Source organism: Phyllostomus discolor, chromosome 2 (genome assembly GCF_004126475.2).
Source record: "Phyllostomus discolor isolate MPI-MPIP mPhyDis1 chromosome 2, mPhyDis1.pri.v3, whole genome shotgun sequence".
Classification (NCBI taxonomy): Eukaryota; Metazoa; Chordata; class Mammalia; order Chiroptera; family Phyllostomidae; genus Phyllostomus; species Phyllostomus discolor.
The window spans coordinates 50170885-50177804 of NC_040904.2; positions in this window are offsets into that span (position 1 = coordinate 50170885).

Below are 6920 nucleotides of genomic sequence, written 5' to 3' on the forward strand. Positions count from 1 at the left end.
TTTTCATTGATGTTCAGAAAGAAAGTCTGTTCTCCTCTCACTGGACCTATGATAGCTTCAGATACAGTTAAACTACTTTTTCCTGGAAACAGTTTTTTATTGGAATTCTGGGGCATTCCTTTCTTTGCCCCCTCTTCCTGGTAGCTATTCCTACACAGTCTCCTTTGCTAATTCGTATCTGCCCATTCTCTAACCTTGGAGTGACCTGGGTCTCAGCCTTTAATGTTTTCTCTTTCTTATCTAGAGTTGTTCCCTATTGTGTCATCACAATACTGAGCAATATGGACCCGATGAAAACTGTCACATTTATATTTCCAACCCCGGGCTGCTTCTCTAAACTCCGAATTTACATATTTAATGGTCTACTCAAATCACTATCGGGAAGATTTTGTTACACATGTCATAACATGCCCTAAATATCTGTGGTAATGATGGGACTTTCCAAATAATCCCTGTGCGTCTCTACATTTCCCAGGTATTTCCCTGCCCCTGCTGAGTTAGATAGAGATCATGTGCCTAATGGTGGCATTTAAGAGTGTGCTCAACACTGTTTCTCTTATTCTGTTCCAGGGGCATATGGTGCAGGCACAAAGAGGAGGAAAATGCTAATGTGTATAAGGCTTCATGTAAATACAAAACAGATCTTAAAGCAAGTTACATCACTAAGATTATAACATTATTTTGTTAGTGTAGTTTGCCTAATTTATCCCAAAACACAATTTGATAATTTGAAGCGGAGTGCTGCTCTAAGAACCTAAATTATGGCACAATCTCAGCAGCTGGCAGATACTAACTCAGATATTGTTGGCTGTGAAAACGAAGAGACATTTGATGAAATAGCAAAATATGTGGTACAACTGACATTTGTCACAGTTCAGATGTAGATACATGTGTTTCTCTTGAACATATGGAAGGAAAGATTGGAAAACAGAATATTGGCAATATTTTTATGTTGATGTAGGGCACAGGCAGCAAAGTATTGCAAGAGACTGATGAGTGTAGGAAGAAAATGACACCTTGGCAAACAAGCAAAAGGGACTAGCGTTCAGAAATAGAAAGTCTTGAACTATTGAAAGTGATCTACTTTTAGATCCCAAACACTGTAAAATAAAATTTAAAATGCCTAAGTGAGAGAGGTTCAGTAAATATTTTGGAATAAAGGGCATAAGTCAGATTCAGTATGTAGTATTTAAGGTATGTTCCAGATACTGTAAAAGGCAATTGCTACTAAGTTGGGGAGTCAGGATGCAAAATAACCAAAATAATTTTTTTTTAATCTTTGTGTGTAGCAAATAGCTTAGAAGCTTTCCAGATTTTTAAAATCACATCATTGCCAAAGAAACACTGGTTGAAAAATGTCTGACATTTTGCAACAAAATAAACTTTGAGCCTCCAACTTTATGAGAGTAGAATGAGATCTGAAAAAAAGATATTCAATCCTCAGGGAGGAAATATACCCAAGTAGTACATAACTGTGTCCAAGAATAATAATGAAAGAGCAAAAACTTCAGAAGGGGTGGAGCCAGCAGAAATAATACAGTGGGCAAAGGACTCCTTCTAGACCCTGATAGCCCTAATCAAGAAACCTTTCTTCATCCCCAGGGTAGAATATTTGTATAATATCTGTCCAGTGGGACTTCAGAACTGCTGAGGTCAGCACTCTAGATGTTGTATGTTTCTGGTTCTTTTTGTTTATTAACGGGAATACCGACGATGGTTATTCTGTCCCTGTTCTCCTGCCAATTATTGAAATTACATGGTATAAATAACTTGTCCTTTAAAGTTACAGGTCTGTGAATGAACAGAAGTCACATTCCATCTGATAAAGACTAGTTAGTATCTCTTGGAGAGCCTGTTCCATTCTGGATGCAGTGAAAGGGATTGAATGTTGTCTCTAATGGGACTCAGTTGAGTACAGTCTACGTGTTTAAGAAGAGATTAAAGGACTGACTTCGATAAAGGAAGCACTCTCCAAGTACTATATTACTTCCTAACATTTAGAAATCCAGCCTTTCTTGCCAATATTTTGGTGGCAGCACAAGTGACTGATTCTTGCTGATGAACTTCAGTGGAAGTGATACCTATCACTTATGAACTGAGGCCATTGAGAACTAAGCTGTGTCCTCTGTCCCTCTCTTCTGCCTTGGCAATTTTGGAAACTAGCAAGATAAAGCAACATTCAGATGTTGTAGCCAAAATAGTAGAGGGTTGTACTACATGAGTTAATGTTTGGATTTTATTATATTAAGCCTCTGAAATTTGGATTAAAATTGGTATCATCATATCCTAGACCAAACTGACTGGAAAGGTATAACAAATTTCTATTCCAAATCTCTCCAACACCAAACTGTCTCCTTCTCCAGCTATAACTAGCTCAATAAATAGAAATTGCCCTTTTTACCTCATTGCCCAGAACAAACAGCTTGGAATCAATTTTGAACCTTGCCTTTTGTTTTTACACTGTATGTAACTTTAAGGAATATTTTTTTATAAGAGATAAGGTTTTTTTTTAATTTTATTTATTTATTTTTAGAGAGGGAAGGGAGGGAAAGAGAGAGAGAAAGACAGACAGACAGACAGACAGACAGACAGAGAAACATTAATGTGCGGTTGCTGGGGGTTATGGCCTGCAACCCAGGCATGTACCCTGGCTGGGAATCGAACCTGGGACACTTTGGTTCCCAGCCTGTGCTCAATCCACTGAGCTATGCCAGCCAGGGCTTAAGGAATATTTTGTGGACATTTTGTCCAGAATCAGATTCCTACTTATCAATTCACTACTTCCACTCTAATCCAGACTGTCACCATTTATTATTTGGAATATTAAAGTTGCCTAATTAAAGATTTTTCTACTTCCACCTTTGTCCCTCTTTTGCAGTGTATTCTACACAAAGCATCAAGAATGATTCCATTAAAACTTATATTATTCACTTGCTCATAACTTTCCAATGAATTCCCATATGATACCCAGTGAAAGCTAAAGTCCTTTTAAAAATCCTGAAGATTCCCTCCCTTCCACCTTCCATTCCATCTTCTTCCATTCTCCTTCAAGCACTAGCTAAGTTACTTAGCAATTTGGTTATTTTCAGCATATAATTTAGCCTCTCTAAGTTATAATCTTCTCACCTATAAAATAGGCCTAGTGATAGCTATCTTGTGGTATTTGTGTGAAAATAAAATAATAATTATAGAAACAATGATTGAAGTGATAAAAAAAGTTAAGCTTACATACCACTTACTGTGCGTCAGATACTAGTGTAAATGACTTTCATGTATTAGCTAAATTCTCCCAACACTCTTGTAAACATTATTATTATCCTTTAAATTGGGGTGGGGCAGGGGGTCTGAAGAAAATGAAGCACAGGAAGATACATAATTGCCCAAGGTCCCATAGGTAGGACATACCGAACTTAAGATTTTAACCCAGGTAGTCTAGCTCTAGAGTTTATATGCTTAACTGTGACATTTTGAGATATTAAAATATAAAATGTCTGCCATATGCTAATTGTTTAAATAATATTAGCTCATCCTCTCTCCTCTTAGTAGCACTGTAAAAATAAGGTTTTGCAGAAGTTAGACACAAATCTGGGAGGAGAAGAACAAGGAAAAATAAAATAAGCCTTAGGGAATCTCGCTTCATTACATGAATAGAGAAACACATAATTTTTTTTCAAACATGAGAATGAATTCATCAAGAAACAAAAATTTCCCAGAAAATGTTATAAAATGTTAGAGGTATACAACAGATGAGTCATTGCAAAGTTAAATGTTATGAATCAAACCTTGGTCCTAACATTAAGCAATGGGGTTTCTTCTTCTTTATATGAAATGTTCTAAAATTCTAAAGTGATTTAAAACTTTATGATTTCTATTTGTGGTCCTCCCAGTTCCACTATTTATGCCAAAATAGCAAGAGTGGGCTACAGTTTTGAACGGTAAGGGCCTATTTCACTTTACCCTGGAATGCATGGCCTTGCTGCCCATTGTTAACATGACAAAGCTCAGATACACCCTTGGAGGAACACTTCCACTGGAATCTTTTTTAAAAAATATGAGCCTTGATCTTGATCACCACTATAGGATTAAGAAATGTCAATTTAAATTCCTCCCTCTTAGAAATAATTGCAAAAGTAATCTTTTAGAAGTCAATTATAAACTTTGAAATGAAAACTTACCTTATTTCCTAGGATGGGAAGAGGTTAGAGAGTATATAACACAGGCCATCTCAACATCCTTTGCCTCTATGTGTTGCTGTTTTAGCTTTTCCAGCTGTTAAAAATGAAATACAGTAATTATCAGTCTTTAATAGCAACCATGCTCTTTTGTAGTAAAGAAGAGGACGGTGAAAGCAAGATAAAGGGAAGAAAAGATGAAAGGAAGGAGAAAAATGAACAGGAAAGGAAAGAAAAATAATAAAAGAAAATAAACAAAAATAATTAAATAGGAAAAAAAGGATTTTTTTCTTGTATTTAGAGACTGGCTGGGAAAGGTGCATGACTCAACAGGAAATCAGAAGAAACAGTGTTAGGGTGCAAGAAGTCCGAGCTGGGTGTAAATAATGGGGAGCCTGGAAACACGACTGGTGTAGCTGGATTTGATTGCACCTCCCTTATACTGAGCAGTCCTATTCAAGGAGCTCCAAAGGGTAATGCGAATACTTGGATTTCCTGAAATATTTATCCTTTCTAACAGGAAGACGGAAGTATTTTCAAGCCCTAGGGTTTCTATGCAGAATGCAATGAATGTTAACTTTTGGTAAGCTCTCAGATCGCCTAAGACCTGAAGACCTAACAACCGAAGGAGAGTTCAGCCTGGGCTACCACTGCGTGTATCCCTGCCCTGGCTGCTCAGAAGGGAGTGATGGGCTGCAACGCTTTCCCCCAAACAGCCAGTTGCATTTGAAAGAGTTTAGAACTAATCTAATCCAATGATTTTCAAATTTTCTTCTTAGCATTATCAAGAAATAGGGACATGGGGTTGCTGAGGGGCTCCCTGTCAGGAGACCAAATAAGGGTCAAGAAGGCAGCAGCTCAGATCCCCAAACCAGCTGCTTCAAGCAAAACAGCTTCACTTTCATATGTTTCATTTACTAGGACTGCATAAAACTTTGTTTGGAAAAAAGTATTTCTACTTTTAAAAATAATAATAACTTTTGAAAACCACCAATTTTGTTTTAGCTTCCTATTTTGCAAATGAGGATATTTGGGTCTAAAGAATTTTAATTTGGCCACAGTCACATAGTTAGGTAATTGGAGAGCTAAGACTAGAATTCAAATTTCTAGACATTTTACCTCATGATCACTTCAGCTATAAGTATTACAGTATGGTATTAATAATTTTAAAAAGTGCCATTAAAAACAATTGCTTTATACTTATTATTAAAATTGAACACATAAATATTTCACATTCTCACCTGATTAAGATCTTCTGATGTTAATTAGTTCTTTATGTGCAAGATAGTATTTGTCATGTGAAAACGTAAATTGTAAGTAATATTTAACTCACTGCAGAACACATGGCTATCCCTAATATAAAGTCTCCAATAATTTTTTAATGTCTATAATATTGAAATGTAATCACTTGGGTCATAAGAACATATCTAATTTTCAACAATAAGCATGAAGTTTTCTAAAATAAACCATAATAATAACAGGAACTCTTATTTAGAAATAAACTATTTTACTGACATGGGGACATTCTCATGAAACGTGTTAAGTGGACAAAAAAGAAAAGCAGATCACAACTCTTATTGATATAATTTAATTGAGAAGAAAATTCCCCAAAATATTAGATAAGAACTACTTCTGCATTTTACAATTTGAGTATGAAGTTTTCTTTTTCATAATTTCATTCACTTTCTTCAGTGGGAATATCTTATTTTTAATTTTAAATCCCTGTATTTAAAGAAATATTTATTAAGGTATTATTCTGACCACTACATTGTCCCATGGATAGACATTTTTAAAAAGGACTTCAGATGTTTCCTGAAAGGGTACCATGTTGCCCTATTGGCACATTTTCTATTAGACTAAGTTTACTAAGTTTCTGACAGTATCTGTCATGTCTTGGAGAGCAGCAATCTGATGCACAATGGTACATTAGACTCTCCTGTTCCTCAAAGGGAGAAAAACATCTGTTTGTGTAGCCTTCATTTCCCAATGGTCTCTAATCCAACCATTTCCCAAATTGAAAAAAAAATTGATTTAAAAGGTTGCTAATTTAGCTGTCACAAACTGCAGTTAATTTTTTGAAATTTTTGTTGAAATCTATAAATAGATTTAAAGCATTCAGTAATACTTTGGAAACATTTAGAAATAAAAATTTAACTGTACCAAGTGGGGAGTTTTATATGTGAGAAAAGATAACTGTTTTATAACCTGATGGTCATTTATCCAATTTGGACTTTCTAACTGAAAAAAAATAGGATATTAATATTTTTAATAAGTGTATTCCTTTTAGCATGAATATAAAACAAAAACACATATGCTTTCAATGCAACATTAAGGGAGTGGTTATTTTTATTTAATATAAATTAATGTTTAGAAAAAAGAAGCTCAGAAGATAGAATAAATTCTATTATTTCCTTTAATAAATCAAGTTTTACTTCATTCTTAATTCACTGATGTTGAACATCTTTGAAAATCGAAAATTTTATTCAATAGAGCTAGCAATGGTTCATGTTGATTTGTATCTTGTTTATCTAGAAACGATTCACTTCCTGTAATGAACGACTTCATGTAATGAAACTTTCATTTTCAGTCTATGTCACTGAAAGTGTTTCTAATGAAACAGGCTTTACAGATACCTATTAATCTTTATACTCATCAATAAAAAGAATTGTAGAGAGAGATGTGTAATGCAAAGAGATGGGCTGTTTTAAAATCATGGAATGTGTATAACACTAAAAGGAGAGATTGTAA